The sequence below is a fragment of the Arvicanthis niloticus genome, chromosome 19 (genome assembly GCF_011762505.2).
Source record: "Arvicanthis niloticus isolate mArvNil1 chromosome 19, mArvNil1.pat.X, whole genome shotgun sequence".
Lineage (NCBI taxonomy): Eukaryota > Metazoa > Chordata > Mammalia > Rodentia > Muridae > Arvicanthis > Arvicanthis niloticus.
Genome location: NC_047676.1, coordinates 46542269 through 46569661, shown reverse-complemented (window position 1 = coordinate 46569661; position 27393 = coordinate 46542269). Strand labels below are relative to the sequence as shown.

Sequence of the window (27393 nt, the reverse complement as noted above, 5' to 3'; positions counted from 1 at the left end):
AGCCACTATCAATGCATGGTTACTTTCCAGAAGGCTGTGCAGAAACAGGGCTTGGAGCAGAAACGTCCTTCTCTCCAGGCATCTCTGAATTCCCCAGGGAAGCTGCTGGATTCCCACAGTGAACTCTGATTGTTGCATGTAGGTGGGCTGGAAGCTCAGATCTTTCTTTAGAAGCTCCAATTCCACAGATTCTTTCTCTGGTCCTCCACACACCTCTGCCCATCATTTTGAATGGTGTCATCTGGATATCACTGGAATTCCTGTCTGTGAAAAAGAATAGCGCCTGCCTTGCCTAGAGGGTGGAGAGTCCATCACACAACTTGCAAACCAAGCAGAAAGATTGTTTCCATGGGCTCTGCTTCAGCTTCTTGAGAGCCTCAGTCCAAAGTACAGATATTGGTAGAATTCTATAAGTTCTTTCTGCCACTGTGATTTCTCAGTGAGAGTTCCAGGGTCAACCATTGTATGTGTTGGAATGATCTTCACCATGAGCAACCAGAATCTATTGATGGTTCTATGGTCTCTTCTTCCTTGTGTATAAATTCTCCCAAGAATATATATTCATTTTTCTAGTTTCCATTGGAACAACTCAAATGTATGTAACCATAACTCTGACCTGCAGAGGTGGGGTGGGGTCAACTCTTTCATTCCACTCTAGAAGTCAGGAGACCAAAGTACATACTTCTATCACATTTAAAACTTAAAAAAAAAAAAACCCCACATAGAGACCATTTTGCTTCAGAATGTCCACTTGTGCTTCTATGAAAAATATTTAGACTGAATGGTTTATAAACAACAGAAAATCATCTCTTACAATTATGGAGGTTAGGAAGTCCAAAACCAAGATGCAAGCAGATTGACTGCCTGCTGAGGATTCCTTCTGTTAGGTGAAGGGCATCCTTCTCTCCTATGCGTACCTGATGAAAGAAGTGCGTGAGTTACCTCATGGATCTTTTGTAAGGTCAGTGATCCCATTCATGAGAATTCTGCCTCAGTATCTAATCACTTCTCAATGAACCACCTTTTGATGCCATCCCTGGGAATTCAAATGTGAATTTTAGGGGGAGAGGCACAAAGATCAAGCCCACAGCACGCCTCACTTTTAGTAAGGTTCAGCTTCTGTCTAATGAGTATGAGGCTCAAAACTTGCACTGTTAGCAAGTCTAGATCCTAGAATGAAATAATCCACCTTGATTACCCCGACTGCACGCTTGCGTGTGTTGGTAGCAGTAGGTATGTGTACTAATGTGATGCTCGCTGACGATTCTGAGGACTTGGAAAGAAAAAGTATGGGAGGGGAATAAGAATAACTTGAAGAATTTGAGATTCAAATATGAATGAAATATTACTCCAATTCTTACAGGAGATATGATGGGGGGAAGACGACTTTAATATCATGTAGACAAGACGGATTTTTCCCACGTGGTCAAGCGTGTGAAAGAAACACATACCCGATTTACTTTCCAGGTGTGTCACTTCTCTAAATCCCTCAACCTTATTATTAAGGGCCACGAACAAACCAGTTATATATTTAAGAAAACTCTTGAAGAAAACTTGGGTGAGTCTCTCTCTCTCTCTCTCTCTCTCTCTCTCTCTCTCTCTCTCTCTCTCTCTCTCTCTTTCCTGATGTTCAGATGCTTGTTTGCAGTGGTGGTCACAGCATCCGACAGCCAGCTGGGTGGAGATCAGATAGTTACACTACCCTGCAGATGGCTAAGCAGAAATTACCCACACTACCCTGCAGTCATCTGAGGCAGAGATTACCCACACTACCCTGCAGCCAGCTGGGGCAGAGATTTTCCACCGTCTTGTAGCCTTCTGAGTGGAGTTCAGGTAGTTACACTACCCCACATCCCCCTAAGCAGAGATTAGGCACACCACCCTCCAGCCAGCTAAGTAGCCGTGTACTTGTTTTTCTCCCCTTACTTGTGATTGACAAGATTCATTTCTATCTGCAGGGTCCCAGCACCTCACTCTCATGCTCCCTACATAATCAAGAGGTACATGGTTGTCCTAAGAATGGCTTTGATATAGGTAGGCATCGTCTTTGGGTCCCACCCCACCCCGACCCAAATTTTTTCCCCTCTGTGACTCTAAGGAGAAAGCCTCTGGTGCAGAAGAGACCTCCGTAATGGAGGATGTAGCAAAGTCGGTTAACAAGAAGCTACTAGGCCCTATGTAACTGCTGTCCACTTCAAAGCCCTCAGAGGCCGCCTCTCACACATGGCCTTGCAGGTAAGGATTAGGTTCTGTCGGAATAGGAATATTCTGAAGTAGTTACTGAAGAATTTTGTGAAGTCAAGACACAAAGAGCCATTCTGTTCTCAGAAATGCCTCCGTTTATGCTACGGCGAGTCTCACACTTGTGCGTTGCATCTCCTGCTCTCTATCCTGCTGGTTTCAATCTGGCGGGACCACACATGTCTTTGTACTCTGCACCGCACATGTGCATATGGTGCATGCTAAATATAAATGCTGCTTGGCAGGATCCCTTTTCCTTTTCCTTTGTTTCTGAAAATGTAGCAAAGAAAATGTGTAATGTGCACCCTCTCCAAAATAAGTCTTTCAGGGAGTGGGATTTTCTTGGCAAGCCACGTGCCTCTCCAATTATTTTGGCATGTGGCAGTAGGGGCAGCAGTGTCTGTCCCCTGCATTACCTAGTCAAACTTGGCATATATTCTTTCTTTAACTAGCAGTCAGACCAATACCTGCAGTGCCTACCCACTTGACTAAGTTTCCATGGTCTGATTGTCCCTCCATTCAGGGACTAGTTAGGTTAGGCTGGGCTATGCCGCAATAACAAACAACTCCAAGGTTAGCGAACAAACAGTATGTCTTTGTTTCCTATTCGTGCTATGTGTCCTCTGGTAGCTGGTCAGGTCACTGGTTCATCATAGTAACCCAAGGCCAGTCTGATGGAGGCATTGTCTCAACATACATGTTCAGCATCATTGCAGACATGGGTTGGGGGTGTGATGAATTGTTCTCTGGCACCAAGAGTGTCCTAGAAGTAACAGCATCACTTCTACTTTCTATTTATGGGACAGACCCATGCTATGCCCAGTTTTAGAGCACAGAGACAGATAAGAGGATTCTGGTACTAGCATCAGTGATCAGATCTGTTGGAAATATGGGTAGACAGTGCAAATACTAGTAGTGATCAAGCACCTAGGACTTTTTCTAGGTGCACTCATGTAGCTGTAGAGGAAAGAGCAGGATTCCACACAGGCCCAGAGATTCCATAAGGTACTAGAAGTGGGGGAGCTGTCTTGAAACATGACACAGGGTTTTGAAGAAGTGTCACACAGCCTGAGGTCACTTTGATTGGGGATAGCAAGGCCAAGAACATGGATACCCAGATTCACTTTCAGTCCCTGGAGCTGGATAGAGGTCACACCCACAGTGTGAGGTCCAGATATGAGGACCAGAAGAATGCTTTGGGCACATCCCAGGAGCTGACCTGCTTCCTGCTTTTATTTACCATGCTTCACAGAGTCCTGAAGACTCTGCTTCTGCCAGTAGAGCCTGCTGTGACTGCTTCCACAGGTGGCAAGACCTCAGCAAAGCTGTGATGGAAGGGAATTCATTGTGTCAGATCTTGAGGACTTGAGGATGTCCCAGAACCACTTAGCAGTTGAAAAATCATGGCTATGTCTGTGCTGACTGGGCAGGGGGGTGTCTTGCACTTCTGGGATGGTTGTGCTGAGGACAGCTGAATCAGAGGTGGGATTTCCAATCTGGAGGGCAGAGGAGAGGGCTTTGCCAGGTAACACTGATCATAACAGGCAGGGCCCGCTGAGGAGATACAGCAGCATGCCGCTTCGCACACTCTGTCTCTGACAGGTGACTACTGTATCAATGCAGGAGAGCTAAAGAGAAGAGCAGCCATGCTCTCTGGGAACTGAGGAGAGGTAACGAGACAGATTCAAACTGTCCGCGGTGCCTGCTACAACCTGCAGTTCAGCGATTTGTAGCAGTATTCTGCTAATGAATGTGGACCGTGGCTTGGAAGCTCTGTTTCTTCTGGCATTAACATTTTCTTGCTTTATTTTAATGAGGAAAATGAAATTCTTCTCAGTTTCCGATCATCGCACACGGATGGGGAGGGTATGACATTTAACAACAGTGCTTTGGAAAAATATTAAGCATTATACAAATATGAAGAATTGTTGCTGTTATTATTCTGATGGAGGGCACACACAGCCTTGACTCAGCCTTAATATTGAGGGGATATTGGAGGGATTAGGAGAGACTCTGTAACTATTGGGTAGTTGCTTGGCAGAGCCTTCATAAACGGCCAGCTAATCTGTCCATATTAAATCCATTTTAGGAAGCTAAATACTCAAACTCTGTGTCAATACACAGCAAACGCAGACATAGATCATAAAACCTGATCACTTCTCATCAGATGCCACATGCTCATAAATTAAAAAGCATGTCAGGTTATTAGCTCCAATTTGAAACCATCACTTGATAATCTTCTGGGTCAAAGGAAGAAATGGCTTAAAGTTGGAGCCATAGCCCCAAGTTTCCCTATATAGAGATGCAGACAAAATAAAGGAGGGGAAGGAAGGTTGAATTTATATGGTGGAGTCAGACGGGGAAGCAAGACAAATTAGGAGGGCATGAGTGCATTTAAATCAGACTTCAACGTCTTTGAGAAACTCCGTTATGTCTTAACTAGCGTGGATGAGTTGAGAAGGGATTACTGAAAAGGTGACTTATCAACACTTTCCAATGGCACGTATTTCTACAGATTTTCAAGTGCAGAGACTTCCAAAACTAATGGTAGGAGAATGGGGCTGAACACAGGTCCACGCAAGCTTGTGCGATTATCTTAGCTGTTGTTTGCATGCAACTGGTTAGTTTCACCAGTGTTGACTTTATAACAGCTAATTGTTTAAAGACTTGTTCAGTTTGATTTATGTATGTGTATGTGCGTATGTGAGTTTATGTTCGCCATGTACATGGTCATGGAAGACAGTGGGTATTGAATCCTCTGGAACTAGAATTATAGGTGGTTGTGAGTTGTTTGCCACAGGTCCTGAGAAGAGAAACCCAGTTCTCTAAAGACCAATAAGCAAGCACTCTTAACTGCCGAACAGTCTTTGCATTCTTTTTAATGAATGAGAGCATTCTGTAAAACAGGTCTACAGTTTACCATTCCTTTAAAATTTTATTTGGTTTTATTTTTATGTAATTGTTTAAGTGTCTGTGTGTGATATATGAACAGCAGATCCCCTGGAATTAGACGTATAGGCACTTTTGAACTGCCATATAGGTGCTGGGAACCAGGAGCAAGAGTAATGAGTACCCTTTACTGCCATCTCTCTCTACAGCCTTTAAGTTTAGCAAGAAGAAAAGAAGAAGAGGAAGAAGAGGAAGAAGAAGAAGAAGAAGAAGAAGAAGAAGAAGAAGAAGAAGAAGAAGAAGAAGAAGAAGAACAACAACAACAACAACAACAACAACAACAACAAACAACAACAAACAACAAACAACAACAACAACTCAATATCAACCAAACTAATTTAGTAGATAAGTCCCATATTATTTCAGGAGAAAATTTCAGCAATATTCAGAAGGATGGATTGCTGGTTTCTAGCGTTTTAGTTAGTACAGGTAGCAGACTGGCTTTCCCTGACTCTGCTCTTCTTTCTCTTCTATGTGAAACAGACAGATACCACACAGCATTTTGTGAAATTCAAAACTTATCTGCTATTCTGGATAAGAAAGCCTTCTGAAATACGTTGAGGTTGTTAAAACTATGGAGATTCAACATTAGTTTGAATGAATTCTGCATTATGAGATGGCTACTAGCTTACGGGGACAGGGACAGAATGTTATGGTATGAGTGTAAAATGTCCCCCGTAGGCTCATGTGTTTGAAAACTTGGTCTTCAGCTAGTGCTGTGTGTAGTTATGGGAGACTTTAGAATCTTTAAGACATGAGGTGTAGCTGGAGAAAGTGAGTTTGTTATTAAGGATGAGCCTTGAGGTTTATAGCCTGGCCATGCTTCTGGCCCAAGCTTCCAGCCCAAGCGCTCTCCTTCTGAATCCCCAAGACATAATAATGGATGATAAAAATTACTGTTGTTATTGGTAAAGCCCCAGATGCTGTGCCTTCTTTAACGTAGTGGACTGGGTCCCCTTAAACCATGAGCTCACAGAAACCTTCTGTTCCTTACCTTGTTTCTGTCAGGTATTGTTCATCACTGTGTAAAAGCAACTCATGCAAGTGGTTGCTAGGCAATATACTCGGGTAGTTAAAGCCTCCCTGTTGTTCACTGGTCCTGCCATTGCAATATTTTAGTGACCTTGGCCATCCTTTACTCCATTTTTTTTCTCTGCTTTTTCTCAAGCAATTATACAGAACTTCAAGCCCATTAAAGGACAGGCTTGTGGACATTTTATTTATTTCTGCATTGGTACATCTGGGATACTCTGATACCCAGATGCAAATGATTACTACAAGATTGAGTTAGTGTATTATTAAGCTACTAGAGCTGAAAAAAAAATCCACATTAAGTAGTAAAATGTTGATGGGAGATTGATGAATTGAGTGTCTTAGTAAGGAGTAGTCCTTAAACCGGCAGGAACAAATTCTGTGTCAGGCAGGTGAATGCCTTCCCTCTAGGTAGATGGCTGTCTATTTTGCATGAAGAGTGTAAACTTATTCTAAGTAACAGCAATAGCAATAGCAATAGCAATAGCAACTGTGGTTGCCAGTCGTTGATCACTTACTATGTATCAGATACCAGCACTTGCTTTTATGTGATCAGTCATCACACCAAGTACTCAAGTGTAGCCGAGCCTATTCTTGAACTCCTGATCCTTCTGCCTCCACGTCCCAAGTACTGGGAGTATAGACTTGGTCCAAGTCATCTTTATTTTATTAACAAGGATATTGATTGTAGGGAAAGTAAGATCCTTTCATGCGCCACAAAACAATGTTTTGGTCAATGCTGGACTGCCTATAAAAATGTTGTAGCATAAAATTGTATTGCCTAGTGTCATTGCAGCCATTGTTATTTAAGAACGCTCTATGGTGTGTGCACAATGATGACATTGCCTTGCCATTAAATGATCCATGAACCTATTTTCTCAAAGTCACACAGTAAGCAGGGGCTTTACAGAGCCACATTATGACTGAATCCAAATTAGTGTTCTTTCCACATTACTTACTACTCAGTCTAATTTTCCAGCATTGGAGCTCAGATATTGTTTAAGTAAGCACACCTTTCATCTAAGCCACTCGAGATCCCAGATGGAATCTCAGATATTCTGATTCTATGATCATTATCATCACCAACAACTACCATCTGATGAGCGTTCATTACAGGCAAGGCATTGAGTTCTAAAATAAGCAGGTGCTTGCCTAGACTTTAAAACTCACTGAGGTCTGGGAAATTTGAGTTCCCATGAAATTGTTTCCATCACTGTGAATACTATATATTAAGTGTACACAGTACAGGAAAATTCAGAGATTAGAAGCAAATTCCCCTACAGACCGCATTACGATGGTGTGGTTAGTGGGTCCCATGTCTTTTGCAGACTTGAACACACAGTACTCAGGTTTGCCGTAATAATCCAAAGGCATTATTGACAGATCCAAATTAGAAGTTCAGAGGCCGGGCAGTGGTGGCGCACGCCTTTAATCCCAGCACTTGGGAGGCAGAGGCAGGCAGATTTTTGAGTTCGAGGCCAGCCTGGTCTACAGAGTGAGTTCCAGGACAGCCAGGGCTACACAGAGAAACCCTGTCTCGAAAAAACAACAACAACAAAACAAGCAAAACAAACAAACAAGCAAACAAAAAAACAAGTTCAGAGAAGGAAGAGACAGTTAAACCAGTTAAACAAGACTCCCTAGTGAAGAACTCACCTGAGCTGTGTTTGCAAAATGAACAGGCCCTGAATAAGTATGGAAGGAGACACTGGGGACTAGAGAGCAAGAACAGAGGACCGGAAGTAGCCACGTTCACTGGGCAGTTCCTTATGTGTTCTACTTCATTCTCACAGACTTGGCGATTCTTTATGCTTCAAATTACCCTTAAGGTTAAAAAAAATCTAAACTTTTGTGTTCTTTAAGATATAAAGAGAAAAGTAAGATTTTCTCAGTCTATGGCACTCACAATTGTAGAATACTGGAGGGTTAATGCTATGGCTGGCTGGATCAGAAGATGGAATAGAATTCTCACTAATAAGTAGAAATAACACATTGCCATAAAGCGAAACAAAGTTTATTAACTCCTTAGGTTAAAATTGTTACCAGAATGTAGCATTATACTTCACAGTTGTTTTTTTAAAAGCTATGTCTCTGGGCTTGTTACTACAATGTTAGTGCTTTATTTATTTATTTATTTATTTATTTATTTTTGTAGTCTTTTTTTGCTATGTCTCAGGAGGAGAAGGAGCTAACTTGGAAGAAATGTGCAGAGTGCCTATCAGGTTTTTGTTTTAAAGTAAGTGCCTCAAACTCAGCAAGGTACTGCATGGATAAATTTTCCTGAGAGGTTAAGGGCCTGTTGTTTGAATCCAGCACCTGTGAACATTTGTTCTGTGGAATATTAAACTCATGGCACATTTCACACCAAGCATGATGCTCAATTAATTTGAGTGATGCCCTTCGCTTATAAACCCTCAATGCACAGTAGCATTTGCATAGGCCCTAGGAAGTCCTTCCCAGAAACCTGTTTTAACTTTGCTTAACCCAGTGATGCCTGAAGTTATTTGGTTATTGAATAATCCTTATGCTGATGAACTCTTCCCTATTTTGCTTCGTTTACCCTCCAAGACAGCTATTACACCCAGGAAGCAATCTGATAGACAGACGCCTCACTAGCTGTACTGATGGAGAAAATTTAAGTAATCCATTAATAAGTGTTGCCTTGGTAAAAATCATGAAAGGGAGGGTCAATTGATTCATAGGGAATGGCTGCTGGGAGGGGCCCGATTGTGGTTCTAAGAACCTAGATCTAAGGCCCTGTGGAGTTGGGACTATATGTCAGAGGTAGGGGCCTCTCCTAGCTGCTGTTTATATCAAGTCATTGACGGCAAAGCTGCCTGGCTAGCGCTGACATCTCAGCAGCTCTGAGGCAGGAACAGTCGGGAGCAGAAGTCAGGGGTTCAGGCGGTGACTCGGGCTGCCAGTGGCCGGTACTCCTACGTGGTATGTGATGAGGCTGGCAATGTGGGAAGACACTAAAGAGAGATGACTGCTGGTAGAACTAGTTTCTACTGCCAGGGATGAAGGATCATGGATGGAGCAGGTAGATAGAGCCACCAAGGAGCAATCAGAAGAAACAAGTCCCTGGTCCCCTCTCTAACATCTTCTATTGGCAAGATCTGTAAAAGGGGAAATGTGGTTTGCTCCAGTATAGAAATGTGTGTGTGTGTGTGTATGTGTGTTTGTGTGTGTAGCTAAAAACCAAACAAATGAATGAATAAGTGAATAAAAATTACATATATGTATACATATATACATATATATGTATATATGTGTATATGTGTATTATATATGTATGTATGTATGTATCTATGCATGTATGATACCTTCATTATCCATTATAGAGTTCAATAATAATAATAATAATAATAAAACCCTCACTATATTCTTCTCTAAAAAGATTCAAATGTCCTTCTTAGGTATGAAGATGCTTTTATTGGTTTTTCTAAAAGGGACACATAAACCCTTTACACATTCCACCCATTGAGGGGAAATGTTAATTTTTGCCAAATTCAGGCCCAAGTCCGTCTGAATATTTTTTTTTAAATCAAAGTCTAAATTGTTAAAGTATCCACACCACCCACAATTCCTGTAACATCATAAGTGGAAAGAAGCACTAAGGGAACAATAAAGTTGCTTTAAAACATCTGAGACTTTGTAGGAGATGTCATCGCTTTCTACTACCGGCTGTGTCGATAACCAGAATGTAATGGGTTCAAGGCTGTGAGGGCTCCAACAGGTCAGGCCCAGCTACTTCACAAAAGCATCCTAAATAGGGAAAAGGAAAGAAAAGATCTTCATCAACATGGCCTTGATGGGAACATGAAGACCAAGTACCTCAGCCCATCCTGGGGAAACTGTCATAATCTCTCTTCTTAGAGATCTCTGAGGGAGACTGGGAAGGGACCAGGATTAGTGGTGTATTATCAACAATCTTGGCCAAACCGTGATCTGGTTGACTGTTATCTTAGGCCTGGTAGTTAGTTCCCAGGGAAACCGTTTTCACTTGGGGGACAATCTGGCTTCCATTAGGAAGGCCCATGCTTGGGATACAGCCCCAATTCCCGTCACAGGGCAGTTGATCCCATCTGCAGAGCCGGCTCTTTATGATCTGTCTTTAGGCTGTGGTGTCCCTGTGCTCCAAGGTGACTGCAGATATAGGATGGCTGGAGACTCTTAGACACCTTTTTAGATGCCTGGGAGAGGATGCTGTAAAAGTTGACTTGAAATGCCTTAGTCATTCTTATCTCTGTGTCTTCAGCTTTATGAGGTGGGAAAGGTTGGTAAGTTCAGGGCCACTGAGCCGTGCATCATCAGTTATTAGAGGGAAATCCTTTTTTAGAGAGTAGCATGCCTGAGTTCAGAACTGGGCAGGATCTGGCTCAAAGTAAAGGGGACATAAGAAAGGAAGAAGAGACTTGGACTCCCACCTTGCCTGAACAGTGAGCATTTCTCAGCAATGGCAGCCTCAAAGTCACTGTCACAAGTTTTTGTAAGGGCCCCAAACAAATCACAGTTGTTTTAGATAGAAATTACTGATTATTGACTAAATGTACTTAAAACATAGTATCTGCCTGAATCCCTCACAGTTCACTTCCAAGCCACAGATTTCCCTGGAGGGCTTTATAGATCCAGAAAGATCTTAGTGGCAGCCTTTGCAAAGTGCAGAAGAAAAACATTGCTCCCTTGCAAAAGGACTGTGGGAGAGACCACGGTGCACCATGTTAGGCAACACAGTGAAGAGTTACACAGTGGAGAGTGGACAGCTGCAGTAGCTTTTAGGAAAGGGTGAGCTCCCTCAGCCAACTATGGTCAGTCACTGTAGCATTCTAAGTTCTTTAGTGGGGGAAATAAATGCCCTAGCTTGTCTGGAGGGCCAGAAATATAGGAGGGTGAGGAGTAAAGGGATCAGAGCTCCTCTAACTTAGTTTCCCTGTAGTGGGGACCACCCCATCCCCTGTGGAGGGTAATTAGCATCCTTAGGAGCCTTACCTAAGTGTGTTGAACTGTCTCTGACTTGGGGTCTCAGTACCCTCTTTAAGCTGTTCTCCTCAGCATACACAGATAGATCATAATCATAGCATGTAGGGTCTCTGGGGCCTGGATGATGCCTTTTAGAGAAAGACAACTTTTAGCCACAGTCAGTTCATAGCATTGATGGTATAATTTTTCCCTTGAGTTCTCCAATAGCAACAGTCTTTGGTCTTTTCAGCTAGGAGTAGATATGGCCTCTAAAACACAAAGGACAACCACTGCAGAATGTTGACGCCTCTAGCACAGTGCTTCTCAACCTGTGGGTGGCCACTTTCTCAGGGGTTGCTTAAGACCATCAGAAAACACAGATATTTATATTACAATTCATAACAGTAGCAAAATTACAGTTATAAAGTAGCAGTGAAAGTAACTTTATGGTTGAGGTCGCCACAACATGAGGAACTGTATTAAAGGGTTGCAGCATTAGGAAGGTTGAGAACCACTGCTCTAACACAAGTGATTTATCTAAAAGATTATCTCAGTATAGTAAGTCTGCATAACGTATAAAAGGAGGCTTAGCAATAGAGAGGAGAGGATGCTGTCTGAAGGTTCATATGAATGCTAATTCTCACACAGTGATTTTTCCTCCTCCTTTCTACTAACTAGGGGAGTCATGGTCTGAGTTTAGAAGCCTTAGTACCTGAGGGATCAGTTGTCCTGACCTTTGGTGACTAAAGCAATACTCATCAGACCCTGCTAGAGTGACCGTTTGAGGTAGCTCATTTCATGGGTAACCTGAAGGAAGCTGTCATACAACTCCTTGTTTACTTCAGGGTGGATGGAGCCTTGTAATAAACAGATGCCATGGCAGGTCTTATTTCTGTCCATTCTAGATGTGTCCTTCCTGCAGCCTAAGGGGCACATACATCCCAGGCCAGCTATGAACACAGGACAACACATTTATAGAAGACAACAGCACCCTGATGCTGCAATGTCAAAACGCTAGTCACTCCACATAGATGCCGGAGTGTTGTATCTAACAGGACTTAAGATGGAAAACTGAGGTTTGAGAATTAAATCAGTCTGAGTTAGGAAGGAGTACTTAACACAGGGTGCATAATGAGTGCCTGGGAAGGGCAAATGGTCCTTATTCAGGCAAAGTTTGACTTTATAATTCTTTGCTTCTGAGGTGGTCTAGAAATCTGGCTTCCTGTTTTGAACTTTGATCTTTTCCCGAGTTATTGACATGTGGTAGGTTGGGGAGCTGCAGGAGCCACTCTACTGTATGCTGGGTCGCCAACATTTTATGGACCCAGCCAGTTAGTAAGTTATCGTAGATATTTGGCATTTCTTTGAAAACAAGCTTTATATGGTTTTGAACCACTGCAGATGATTGTAAGTTTTTGGAGCATGTTTAAGTTTTTGGAGGCTGACCAGTGATGCTTTGACAGGTTCATACTTTTCAGCTGACAATGTATTACAGGGAAGTAGTGCCTTTCTAAGCCACAGGTTGGAGAAACAGCTGCTTTTCTCCCATCCAGGGCACAGGCTGGCCCTGATGACATGAGCAGAGAACTAATCAGCTGAGTAATCCAGAATATGGCAACAGTTTTGATGACCCTCCTGGCCTATCAGTCCCTCAGAAGTCCCATCCACAGTGGATCTCATTTAACGACTATGGTCCAAATCAACCCAGTTTTGGGACTGCTAGGGTTTTGCATCCCGATACAGTTAGTGACCAGGTGGAGCTGGCCATGGCTGGCTGAGCATCTGGAGTTAGACAGGAGCTCCTTTCAGCTTTTCAACCTGAATGTCTACTGTGTGTTCTCCATCAATCACCCATCCAGTTTTGCAGGCACCATGGCAAAATGATTGAGTTTTCTCAAATGCCATCCATATGATGTCAGAGATTTCAGTATGGCTGAATGAACTGGAGAGAGAATGGGTATACTGCTTCTTTTGAAGCTACATGGTCCTGTTTGAATGTATGAATCCATTTGGCACATTTCACAAAGAGACCTTTCTATAAGAAATGAGGGGCTTACCTGTGAATGACTCTATTTTTTCTCTGCTTTTCTCCTTTCAATGTGGCTGTTAGATTAGCAGTGTTCTGAGAAGCCACTGTGTGCCTGGCCATGTGCTGGGTAGAAATGCCATGATGAACAGGACAAAGTCTTTGGTGTGGAGGATACTGGAAACAAGCTTCTCTGTGTAGTGGTGTGTTTTATGAGAAGAATCAATAGGGTCTGGTGACAGAGAGTGGCGGTTAGGAATGGGCATGAGTCTGAAAAGATGACTGGAAAGACATTCATGTGGAACTGACACCCCAGTGAATCATGGAGAACAAGAAGGAGCCAGGCATGAGAAGATCAAAAGCAGTGGGTACTTCTTCTGGCTGTGTGGCTGGAGGAGTTTATGCAGGTGCAGAAGCTCTGGGGAGAAAACCTACGTCTGCAGATGCCGTCTGCCGGGATCGGCAAAGGCCAGGAAGCAGGCCTTGGTCACCTGTGTACATCTGATGAAGTGACTGGTGGTTCTCGCTGACAGATGTGCTGTTAGCAGTCAGTGTATAGACTGGAGGCTGGGTGATTTTCTTGAAATTTCTCCCCATAGTCAAATTTTTCCTGAACTAAAAATAACAAACTGGCAATATACCCACATGTGTTCTTTTGTAGCATCCAAGACACTATTATAGCGTGATGGATAACATTATGAGCTGTCTCAGTTCTGTGATGGGTTGTGACATAAAAGTGAAGAAAGCTTCATCTTGGTGAAGCACTTGGTGGAGGGAACAGTATTTCTAGTGTGACTCCCAAGTTACATTCCCCCCTTGTTTTCAGTTCTATTCCCCTCCCCACTTCCCCCATACACACAAACAACAAATTATCTTTGAATAGATGAGGACCTCTCTTGGCTTGTTGTCATGTGAAGGGGAGAGCATGAGAGGAAGGCATAGGAACAGCTGTTTTCTCAACCTTGGCATGCAGGCTAGGATGAGGATGCACAATGAATCTGAAGTGTTTCTGGTGGGGTTCCTCTGGGTTGTATCATGTGACTCTACTTCAACCTTGGTTCTGTGCAGACAATATAGACACTCTAAAGAATGCTGTCTCAAACACCTTGACTCGGATTCAAGGCTATGGTGTGTTAGGAACCACAGTGTTTTTCCATTCAGTAGTCTGCTACAGACTTAATTATGAAAAACAAAAAGAATTTTAATATTTTCTTGCTGCCATTCCTCAGCACGTGTCGAGTTAGTGTTTGTTTAGATTGTATTATATTCCAATAGTTGATTTTAAAAGTTGATGTTTAAGTTCTTTTGTGGAGTTTTGTAAAAAATAAAAATCCATTAAATGCATTTTGGCTCGAAATTAAGAAAGAATTTTCACCAATTTCTGAATCAATCCTAAACATGCTTCTGCCATTTTATACCATATATTTGCACAAAGTGTTGGTCTCAGAATTGGTAATTATAAGATCCAAGTACTGGTCAACTCTGGAAAATATTGAAGGTCCTCTGTCCCATGTGTGAAACCTTCAAAAGAGATTTAGTTGTTTACATAAAAATAAACACATCCATCCCATTAGCATGTAAATATGCTGTCATCTTTAGTAAATAGTACAATTATATGTACCAAAGAGGTATTTTAAAAGCATGTATTAATGATTTATTACCACAAAATAATTGATTTATGGACCTGTTTTATAGACCTATATACTTAGGATCACAAAAAATTTCTTGGGTGAAACAAGGTCATTAGTAGAAAGAAGCCCTGGGTACCTGGTAGACCCTCACCTCATGCTATTTTGAGATTTATGTCTATTCCACTTAGTAAGAAAGCTAAGGTTTTTTTTTTTTTTCTGGTCCATTTGCTAAGAGTGGCTTCTGGTTGAGAGCACTGAAGGCTGGAGAGTTGGCACATTGCTTCCCACCCCTCTGGATCTAAACCCAAAATGTTTACGGCTTTTGCTCAGCTGGTGAGAAAGATCCCAGAAACAAGGAAAGAAACAGCATTTTGCTTGCTCAGCCCATCTCACCTGTGCCCAGGGCCCTGTAGAATCTGCCTCAGCAGCACAGAAGTCACTCGCTATTATGACACAGACACGGAAGCCCTTCTAAATTGGAATTTGAAATTTCATACTCATTTTCTTTAAAAGTACTTCACAAATCATGTAACATACTGGGCGTCACAAAGCTGGGTTTCCTCCTGTATACCAGTATGGCTGCTAGACAAAGTCGTAAGATCCCAGTCCTACAAAGACACATGGACATCCAGAGAAGGAGTGAGCTACAGGCATATAAAAGTATTTGCAAGATGGAGGACAAGCATCTAGGAGATTTTTACCATTGGATTCTTTAAAAAGTAAATCAAGGGCAGAGATGTTCAGCACTAAAAGAGAACTGTAGCCATCTGTTTCCCACAACAAACTGGCATCTTTCTTTTTACACACACATATACGCGCGCGCACACACACACACACACACACACACACACACACAAACATATACGCACTCGCGCACACACACGAACACACGTACACACACTTCTATAATATGCATACACACATACAGACGCATTTCTTTTTATTTAGTAAATTGAGAATTGATTACAAATTATTTCTTGCCCCCACTTATTACTTCATATACACTTCATATACACTTATTAAGCATAGACATCTACTCATACAGCTAGAGTGCACCCATGAAAGTGGACTTTGGCTCTGACATCATGTTACCTATACTACAATCTCTCCATTTTCACAGTAGTGACTTCTATGGGGCAAGAGCCCAACCGCAACTCTCATACTGAATCATTGTCATTTCTTTTAGTTTATTTCAACTTGAGGCAGTTTTTCTTTCAGAGCTGGTTAAGGCTTTGTTATTTTGGAAATATCTAAGCTAGTTGCTCTGTGGACCATCCCTAAATTTGCCTTTGTCTGGTATCTCCTCAAGATTACATTTGCACAATGAGCTTTCTTGAAGAACATCACAGGAGAGTCAGGGTGTTCGTAACATTGATTTGCTCCACTGTTGGCTATGTTAACGTTCTCACTCAGTTAAGATGCTGTTTGCTGGGTCTGTTTTTGGCTTTCTGCTGTATGAACGTGTTTTGAGACTGTGCCTCATCACTTTTTCACTCACTGGCTTAAATATTCAGGAATGACGACTTTGTAAGCAGTTACTACGTTGCTGGGCACCAAACAACCATGCAGTAGTTTCTAAATCCATTGCCCCCTCTACAGCTACTGGTTGCCAATCTCCCATAAAGTACACTTTTATCCTAACTCCATTGTTTACAACATATGTATTTATTTGTTTAGACCTCTAGACTCCTATTTTGTTCAATTTTATATCAGTATTATCACCACACTCAGTTCCTCTTATACTTGTGTCACAGAAGCTTTCTTTCTTTTTTTTTCATCAGATCTCTATCATTCTTTGATGCATGATGTTCTGAGATTATCATATGCTTTTCTTAGTCCTCTACAGCTGAAATCAGCCACTTCTCCAAGTACCCTTGGTTTCTTTCCATAAAAATCAAATGATGTTTACAAACCAAGATGTGGGGACTAGCGTGCATTGCTAATGAAGTGTTACAATTAGATGTCAGTAGACACAGAGTCAGGTAATAGGCATGTGCACACGTGCGAGCACACACTCTGTAGTTACTTCTGTAGCTTTTGATCTATATGTTTAATTAAGATAGGCACCTCCAATTACATTCTGATAGCTTCTCCATTTTCCATATTCAATAGTAAGAGAGTCTTGTCTCTCATCTGTCTTTGCTCAGTCCCTGTACCCAGTTGTTTCTAGATCACATGTACCATCTCATCCTTGTAGCTGGCATATTGCATATACCTTTCCCAACAGCTGTTCACTGGTCTAGAGCCCCCTACTGTCCAAGTCTGAAATCATATCAACCTTTACTGGCTGAAAGTTCTTTACAGTGGAAACTTTCAGGCCAGTAGTTCCCATTAGAAGTATTTCCACCAAGAACTGAGATTTTGGTCACCCTCTCCTACTTCCATATGTACTGGATAAGAATTCCTTATGATCTTCAAAGCTATCTGATCAAGGGAAATACATCACTCTCAGAGGCATGTTGACTTAGGCTACTTAGGCACTAAACAGAGCAGGGACTCCACTAAGTTAAGGGGATCTTCTCAGAATGTCATTATGAGGTTTGCTGTTAACTTGGGAAAGGTGACTTAACAGATCCTGGTTGAAGATAACCATGAGAGATAAGCACAAGTGGTCTTATGTGCAGATTCTCTCTTGCCTATTGGAATGCTTGTATTTTAAGTAACCACATTTCCAAGGCTGTTTCATTCACTGACTTCCCAGTTGGGAGTGTCCATGGAGAGACACAGAGAAGAGCTTAGAGGTCAGGTAAAAGAAGACATGCTTTGGATAGTTTCTTCATGAGTTGTTATGTCTTTTCCATGTCTGGTGTTTGTATGACACACTTGACATGGTCTAGATTTGGACACTGACGCTCCTGAAGTCTGGTAATAATAAAAGCACCTTCTCCTTCCATCTTGACAGCCCTGAGAGTGGTAGTGGCCATCTTCCACTGTTTCTAATTTCTTCATTCTTTCTTTCTCCATTCTTAGTCATTCTGTCACCCACACAAACAATTCCCAGAATTAAATTGCCATTGATTTAAAGACCTAAGAGCATTTAAGTGTTTTCCTAACTTAACCCTGAGAGTAGTCCAAGAAGCTAATTTTCCCTTAATGAACCTAAAAGCCTGGAGATACTGAAGTCAATTGTTTCCTAGTTGGATGAGCCTTATGTAATAATGAAACAAACACAAAGGAAATCAATCCAAAAGATAAAGAAACAGATGCTGGTGACTTTGAGCTAGCCCCTGACCAACCTCTATCTGATGCTAGCTGGCTTTTGGCCTTTTGCTTACTCAAACCAACAAGAGGACTTTTTTTTGTTTCAATGCTAACTGTTACCTCTGTGTATAGGGGTATCAACTGTCAAATCAATTACAAATTATAGACCATGAAATATCTGAATCATGCAGGTGACTTAGGTTCTACTCATGGGAACAGCAGGACTTGTCTTCCTGTGTGTTTTACTTACTTGTTTTCTCAAAAGAGGAGATTATTCTTACAGCCTCTCCATTTTATTGGTCTTTCCGTCTTTTACTGTGTAAGTCCCCTTTCTCTTGTGATCTGCCACATCCTGACAGGGGCTCATATATCCACTGCATCAGTGGAAGGGACAAAATAAAAAATTTATGTCATCCACATTGACAGACCTGAAAAACTAGCCTCTCATTTAAATATTGCAAAAAATTGAGTTATATGCTACATAAATGACAGGAGAATGGGACTCTTAATCTATGTGAAAGGAAATTGGATTCAAGTTGTTTTATCTCTTGCAGATGTTCAACGTTATTTTTGTCAGCTAGTAGTTAAGTTGAAGAGAGACATCTTTCTCAGAATAGAAACATGAAATAATAATGTCCTCTAGCATCATCTCATCATGTTAAGGCACAAGATGGATGAGATCCTTACGAAAAAAGATGCAAATGATACTCAGTTTGAAGTATTTGTTGGGAGTAGAGAGAGGCTGAAGTTTTGCTCTTCAGTATACTTCTTCTGTATGAAGATAAAGAGTAACAGAGACTCTTTGTCCTGGGTCACAGTTTCTTAAGAGATTAATTTGGGGCACAAATAATTCAGTAAAAACGTGAGTTCAGATGTCCCTAGGCAGGAAATTGATCTTAGCATAATTTGGATCCAAGGTCCTCAGAGGTGACATCTCAAGGTTACTGCTGTGACTTTCCCTGATCTTAAGCTTAGCAAGAGGTACAAAGGCTTTCTAGGGTGACTTGGTCATGGGAACCACAAAGTTCTGGCCTCTTGTAATCCTTGCCATTAAGTGCATTGGCTTCTCTTAAGCTGAAACAGGTCCATTTGTCATCCTTCCTGCCTCTTAATTATTTGACCCGAAGCACAAAATACCTCCTCTTCTTCAGCCTCAGTTTCTAGCCCAAATCAATCCAGGTGCATATCTTAGTGGCCTCGGCCTATTGGAACTGTGAGTAAATGCTCTCCTTGACACATGTCATTTGGTAGGCTAAAAGGACAGTAGAGTGTACCTCTGAGTATTGTTGTGGTGGTTTCTTCCAGAAAAGTATATGACTGCCTCAGTTTCCCTACCTGATACTATGCTGCATAAACTAGAAACAGAATCTTAAGAATTCTACTGAACTTGGCCAAGGTTTTGTTGCCTCAATGGATGATGGATTCTGTTTCCTCCATCTGTTGCCCCCACAGCTGGTTTTGGGGAATCAGGCATAGATCCTGACCAATCTCCAGACTTCAGGTTGCCTTGCTACCTATTCTTGTTGCCACTGTCTATCCATCTTCTTGAGTTAATTTAATGACAGCTCTGACATGTGACACAGGAAATGAGACCTCCCCTGGACCTTGCACAAACATTGGAACAGAACTTTTACCTAAATGAATTCATCCATAATCATACTAACGCCTTCATGACCACCTTATTAAGTGCTAATATAATTTTTAATTAGTATATTATTTAAAATGCCTTTTATTTACTAATATTTTTGAGCCAGTATCACAGTGTAGCCCAGGGTGGCTTTGATTTTCCTGCCTCAACACTCTAAGTGCTTAGATTCCAGGCATGTACCACCACACTAAGCTATAAATGGCACGTCAGATAATAGTGATAATAATTATTATTTCATTTTGATTATGTAAAAAACTTCTTGAATTAAAGGGTCTATATTTATTATTTAATTCAACCTCATGGAAAGAGATTAATTTGGTGAGCTTTGAGATAAAGAAGGAATCTCTAAGGTTGATTTCTCTCTGATCACAGAGATAAGGATTTGCCTTAGTTTGGGTTTCCATTGCTGTGAAGAGACACCATGACCAAGCCTACTCTTATAAAGGACAACAGCCTGTAAAGGCTGGCTTATGGATTCTGAGGTTCAGTTCATTATCATCATGGTGGGAAGCATGGTAGCATCCAGTCAGGTGGGGCACTGAAGGAGCTGAGTTCTACATCTGGATTAGAAGGCAGCCAGGAGAAGACTGACTCCTAAGTGGCTAGGAGGAAGGTCTCAAAGCCCACCTCCACAGTGACACACTTTCTCCACCAAGGCCACACCTACTCCACCAAGACATACCTCCTAATAGTGCCACTCCCTGGGCCAAGCATATTCAAACCACTATAGGATTCTAATTCACGTCTGTTTGATGTTATAACTTGTACTTCAGCCAAGATATCCAGACTCACTTATGCAGTGGCATGTGGCTTATAACTTTATATAATAATCCATATTAAGATGCAGTTTTACTATTAAATGATTATGATGGATTTCTATCTTACTTATAGAGAGGAGTGTGTCAGGAGTGGCAATGGGAACAGTGTTGACAAAAACAAAAGTAAATAAAATACCACATTTTATTTAAATCTCATCATAACAGAGGAAGAACCACATCCCTGTTTGGAGTGGGTGGGGAAACTACCTCATGCCTTTTTGAAAGGATGTTTCTTTTTCTTTACCTTTACTTTTGTGCCGAAGATGGAGCCGAGGAGCTTCCTCTGATAAGTTTATATTATACAATCTGTTCTGAGAGGATGGTGTGCTGATGCTCTGTATACATTAGCTGTTGTTTTAGGTAAGGTTTCTCTAACAGCTGAGCATGGCCTGAGGCAAAGAATTTGATCATTGTTTAGGATGTGGAAACACGGGGCAGCAAAAGTCAAGGCACGGTACATGTGTATTGATAAGACGCCACTGTCCTGGAGACGCTACTGTCCTGGTCTTCATGATGAGCTGGGTGGTCTACTCAGCATGTGCTGTAAGACCATGTGTGGCTCTTCTAGAGAGCCTGGGTGGAGAAACCATGCCTTGTGGTAACTGACTGAAGAACAGAACAGAGGCAAATTCTTTCCCCACAGCTACCCTTTTTCTCAACCACTGAATCCTCTCTTCAGACCCTCAGTCCCCCTCCCATTTTTGTTGATCAAAATTTCTCTGATCAAGGGCAAATTCCCTGGCATATCCTTAGTTTTCAAAATATGAGGATTCCCAAGCCCTGTTTTATTTTGTTCAAGTCTGGAAATGGCAAGACATCTGAGCAACTCCAGGCTAAGGCTGGTGGGCAAAGTGGCAGACATGGCCCAGAGGGAGGAGCTTTCTGAAAACAGGCAGTGGGGTGGTGGTGCCCAGGTGATCCAGGCATCTACTAACCAGAATGTGTCAAAAGAAGTGTGATTTGTGATCCCTGTGTCTGTCTTCGGTGTCCAAGAACCCTGTGAGATGAGTACTAAGCTGTTTTTAATGGAGGAAACATTCTCATTTGTCTGACATTTCAGAGCAAGCTCTGGCTAAGCCAGAGTTTGATTCTAAATCAGTTTACTTTTAAGTCCTGTCCTCTGTCTTATATGCTTTATAAATTTCCTTGGGCGCTTTAATTTCAGGAAACAAACGAACAAGATTCAGTGAGAGTAAATGCATGGTTCTTGAAGAAAAATGTAAATTATAAAACAATCACCCCAATCTGTGGTCCAGAAATGATTTAAAAATATATCCTTAAACTATGCATGGGGACACATGGCTATAATCCCAACACCCAAGAGGTAGAGGCAGGAAGGTCAGCAGAAATTTGAGACTAGCCTTGAGTTCCAGGGCTGCCTGTTGAGACCCCTATCTTAGAATATTTTAGTTTCTCTGTATTTCTTATATATAATTGACAAGATAAATCAAATTTGAGGCTTGTTATGTTGCTGTCACTTCAAAGTCTTATGTTTGACAATGTTAATTTTAAAGTTAAAAGTACCTAGGTATTCCTGGCTTGGTGACACTTATAATCTCAGTACTTGAAAAGTTCAAGCATGAGAGTAGCCATAAGTTCAGAGTCAGTCTGCACTACATGGCAGGACTGTGTACCTAAAAAAAAAACACAATACAAAACAAATACACCCAGATCTAGTCTGTGCAGAATACTTTGGAAACAGCCACTCATGATCCATTCTTTCCTGGGGGAGGGCACATTCCTACATTGGATAGATGGTAAACAAACTATTTAATCTTATAAGGATACTAATAGCAGGCCTCTTGGTGAACTGAATGGTTTTTGCCAGCAGCAGAGTCCTTATCCGTGGAATGCTTTTAGCAGAGTGTACTTTGGTGTCTAGGATTTCTTAGGTAAACAACATTGGAGTCTTCTGGTTTACGAGACACAGCTCTCTGGAAAATGTCCTGTAAATTATGTAAATATCTGAGTATAAAGTGGAGATCTTTCAGATGTTTCCTGAACTCTGGCTACTTCTGGATAAGTAGGTGGCCTCATACCATTCTTGAGGAAACTCATGTATTTTTCTCATGCCAGAGCCCTTCTGATGCAGGACTAAAAAAGTCCCGAGAGGCTCCCCTGGCACTTTTCAAGCTCCTGTGTCCATGTTTTCTTGTTATGTGCACCAACTAATTATAGTAGAGCTTGGATCAGACATACAGTCTCCAATGGATGCATCTTACTTGGCAATATGGCCTTTGTAGTGTCTTTTGCTATCTCAGTTTATAACCATTTCTTTATTGATAACACTTTAATTATCTAGCATTTCATGACTTGAAGTACTATTGTGAAGCACAACCGAATCATTGTCTACGTTTTGTAGTTCCTTTTGAGTGATTCCAAAGAGGACTGGTCTTTCTGAACTGTTTTCATAGCCACTAGAGGGAAGCCTCTGAAAGTTTTTGTCTACTGCCCTCTCTCTTATGCTTGCTACTACAGGAAGAGAGGAATCTAGGGGAAAGGGGAGGAAAGAGAGGAAGAAGTGGAAGCAGATGGGAAACTCACTGTTACTGCTTTCACCAGGTCCTCTGTAAGCCTGGACTTTCCATCACTTTCTGGGACCTTCATTCCATTTCATAACCCCTCTATTCTCAGTTCTTAAACTAGAGACCGGAATCCTGTTCCAAGCCCTTTGCTTCTTGGATTTCCCTGCTCTTTTTACAATAATTAATTCCTGCCTCAGCTACTGAGGACACTCAGCTTGCTGTTTCACCAGAGAGCCACATTCCTGCGTTATTAGCTGAAACTTCTGACTTTGTAGTGTGCACAGGGTACTTAACCCAGGGTTCAGGGGAACTGAACTGAATTTCAGGGGAAGGTTAATAAATTTGGTGAGAAGAATAAAAATTATATCTATATTCATTAATCCCTAATCAAAATGTATCATTTCTTTTCATTTAAATGTGAACAGGAAGAAGTCCAGTAGTTTTTTAGCAGGATCTATGACTTTTCCACCAATAGAAATCATTTTGTTGCAAATATTTTAGAATATTATTTTTAGTTATTTTTTTGTGTGTGCATGTGAAGGTCAGGGGACAACTTGAGGGAATCTGTTCTCTATTTCTACCATGTGGGTTACAGGAGTCAGACTCAGGTCATCAGGATGGTGGCAAGTGCTTTCACTCACTGTACTATCTCCCTGGCACTAACTGCATAGAAACTTTAGTAGTTCATAAACCTGTTATTAAATTTATTTGTGAAAATATAAGCATGCCTTTTAATATACTACTAAAGAAGCATGACAAATATGTTTTTAAAATATTTTAATAATTACCAAAATCTCAAAAACTTGATTTTCTTTGGTGGTCCATGTTTCTTTTTTATTTCTTTAAATATGGCACTATAAGAAGGTCTTTGTAGCCTTACTAGATTGCTCAATGGCACAGGAAGGATCAAAAAATCCTTGAAGGTAAAATGCTTTACAAGTGTACATTACCTGATATGTTAATGGCCATTTGGAAATGGGCTTGACTCCTCTCTTCTAGAGACTAATGTAATAATGTCTCAAGATGTGTAAATAAGGTGTGGTCAAGCAAACATTGATACAGGCTGCTATACAGGGTTACATAACATGCCTCAGGATACCACAGGCAGGAGGCTTAATCACAGCACGAAGATTCAGAGAGATAATAATATTGAGAAGTTCTCAGCCTAGCCTGAAGCAGCTGAAGAGGTGGCCCATGCTGGTCATACCTCTAAATGAGTAGTCTGTGGTCACTCTACCATCTGCTCCTCTGGAAGATACAAGATTGAAGTAAGTTGCAGTGGCTCTGAGTTGCTATTTACTACAAGCTTGGGAGGAGGTTCTTTGTTGTGGTACTTTGAATAAGACTGCCCCAGTAGCCTCATATATTTGAATATTTGGTCTCCCTTTGATGGAACTGTTTGGGAAGGATTAGGAAGTGTGGTCTTGTTGAAGGAGATTTATCAATGGGAGCAGGATTTGAATTTCAAAAGCCCATGCTATTCCTTGTGGCTCTCCGCCTAATGCTTGTGGAACAAGATGTGAATTCTTAGCCACTGCTCTAGTGCCATGCCTGCCTGCCTACTATACTACCATGTTCCCTACCGGTATGGTCATGGATATTCCAACCCTCTAAAACTGTATGCTCCAATAAACTCTTTCTTCTATAAGTTGCTTTGGTCATGGTGTCTTCACAGCAATAGGAAAGTTACTAAGACATTAATTAATGTGCTTTTCCTAGACTTTACTAAGGATGTTAGCTTGTCTGTCTAGCCACATTCTTCTGTGTGGGAGGAGCATCCTTTGCTGCAGATAGACGGTAGCCCAGGGATGAGATGGGCTGGGTTCTTATCTCTGCTCAGATGATTACAAAATCAAAGGATGGAATGTGATACTCTTCACCCTGCCCCATTGCCTTTCAGAATTGCCTTTTAGAAAACTGTGAATGTTCTATGGGAAAAAACCATCCAGTCAGTCAGATGTTTCACTAATTGTAAGAAAGCTGAACACACTTCCTTCCTGCTGCATGGATGAAGTGGAAAACTGATCACAAAATGCATAGGATACATGTGGTCATGCCTCCATCCACCCCTGGTCCTTGTAAAGCAGTGGTTCTTAACTTTCCTCATGCTTTGACCCTTTAATACAGTTCCTAATTTGTGGTGACCCCCATCAACAATAATTTATTTTTGTTGCTACTTCATAACTGTAATTTTGCTATGGTTATAAATCATAATGTGAGTATTTTTGGAGACTGAAGTTTGCCAAACAGTTTCTTACCCACAGGTTGAGAACCACTGTTGCAAAGTATGTTTCTAGAAAGTACCTACAGATTATTCATCCAGTGTCTGACAAACTGAGGAAAAGTAAGATGCAGAAGATACAGAGGGAGATTGGGGATTGTTTGGAATTGAGCCAACATGAAAAAAACAAGTCATGGGCTGGAGAGATGGCTCAGTGGTTAAGAGCACTGGCTGCTCTTCCAGAGGTCCTGAGTTCCATTCCCACAACTACCTGGTGGCCCACAACCATCTGTAATGGAATCTGATGCCCTCTTCTGGTGTGTCTCAAGACAGCGACAGTGTGCTCATACATAAAATAAATAAATAAATCTTTAAAAACCCCAAAAATTATTTCTTAAAAAAAAGAAAAGAAAAAGAAAACCAAGTTGTGGTCTACAGAGGAGCCTTATGGGGCTGTCTTCTAAGCCAGGTCAGAAAGTTGACCTTCACTCTGTGTACCTTAAACTCTGTGGCTGAGCTGTGTTGTCCACCCATAGAAGCAATTGGATATGAACATTTCTTACTTTTTCATTTTATACGTCTTCACTCTTCTTCTTCTTCTTCTTCTTCTTCTTCTTCTTCTTCTTCTTCTTCTTCTTCTTCATCATCAAATTTTTTTTTAACTAAGAATATTTGGAAATAAAACAACAAACAAACAATTCAGTCTTATGTGTTCCTGAGAAACATGATGTCTGGGAAGGCATCACTGGTCACAAAAGTAATGGTTTTCTCGCCTCGTCTCGTCTTGTCTCATCTTCCTCCCTTCCCTTCTTCCCCCTCTCCTCCCCTCTCCTCCCTTCTTCTCTATACCCTGCCTTCTAGAGCACTAGCCCCAGACTACAGTTCTCAGTGTTTCATCCTTAAAAACTTCAATGAATTCTGTAACCTCCATCTTGAGGGAAAGTCTCAGAGGTAAGGGAGAAACAATAGTAATGCTCATGTTCGTAGGTCTGGAACAGAGACAGAAGTGCTGAAAGGTGAGGAGGTAAAGGCTTAGTGTGAGTGTGTGATTCACACAACATTTCCAGTGAACCCACACATGATTTTTTGCAACAAACCAGCAAGACATTCAAAAGTGATGGATAATCAGAATGGATCCTTATGATAGATGCATAATGATGATGACAATGACGACGATGAATAAGAATAGAATGGGTAAGAGAGAAACACCTTCTGCAAAACTGACATAAACCATACCACATGAAGGATTGACTGTAGAATTAGAAAAAAAAAATTCCATATAGTCTTGTGAACTTTTTCGTAGCAAAAATTGTGGTCTGAGAAAAATATTTCAAAGAAGAAATAGAAAAGTTCGGAGAAAAATGAAAAGGTAATAGAAAAGGACAGGACGAGAACATAGAGAAATAGAAGGGAACTCAGTTCAGAAACAGTAAACATGACCAACAACACAGCTATGTGTACAGTATCAGGTTTGATGATATAACCTAAAATGAAATTGGAAAAAAAAAAGATGTAAAGAGATTACAAACAAAGCACTGGATATGGAAGAAAATAAAGGAGAACAAAGAAATACAGACTCACTGATATTTTTCAGGAAAAGGATGGATCAGACATGATTTCAGTAATAAAAGGCATCCATTTCTTGCTCCATCTCATCACACTAAAAGCCTGCCTCAGCCCATGTAAGAGTAACTGTAGAACTCAGCAGAGACTGACAATACATTCAGCAACAAACCCTATCATGAGAGGGGTGCTGAGCATGAAATAATGAAGGGTTTGTATGGGCATGAAGAAAACAAATTAAATCACAAATGCAGAAAAGCATGGCTGCCTTTGTCTTTTTTCACAACATTGTCCCAGTACCAAAAGAAGTAAAGGGAATGGCTACAAAGCCTTCAAGGAAACAACATGTTGATAAGTAATTTATTGTCCATGCAAAGTCAAGTTTAAAGGCAATGGATCCTCACCACAATGCAAGTACTTAGGTGATACAGAAGTTCTTGGGAAAAATATAAATCTAACAGATCCAGGCTTGATTTAAAATAAATATAATCAGTTTATTAAATGGTTTGAACTTTACTCAGACAAATGAAAAAAAATCTCTCACATTCTCTAGTATAGTCTTCACACTTTTCCAGG

General features: G+C 41.2%; 1 long non-coding RNA gene across 1 annotated transcript; it reads right to left on the bottom strand.

The window, feature by feature from the left end:
- Positions 1-9702: 9702 nt before the first annotated feature.
- On the bottom strand, positions 9703-26948 carry LOC143435138 (uncharacterized). The gene is made up of 4 exons (XR_013105146.1): positions 26836-26948; positions 25818-25916; positions 11215-11333; positions 9703-9990 (listed from the first exon to the last, which is right to left on the bottom strand). It is a non-coding gene; the product is annotated as an uncharacterized LOC143435138 (long non-coding RNA).
- Between the last annotated feature and the right edge of the window lie 445 nt (positions 26949-27393).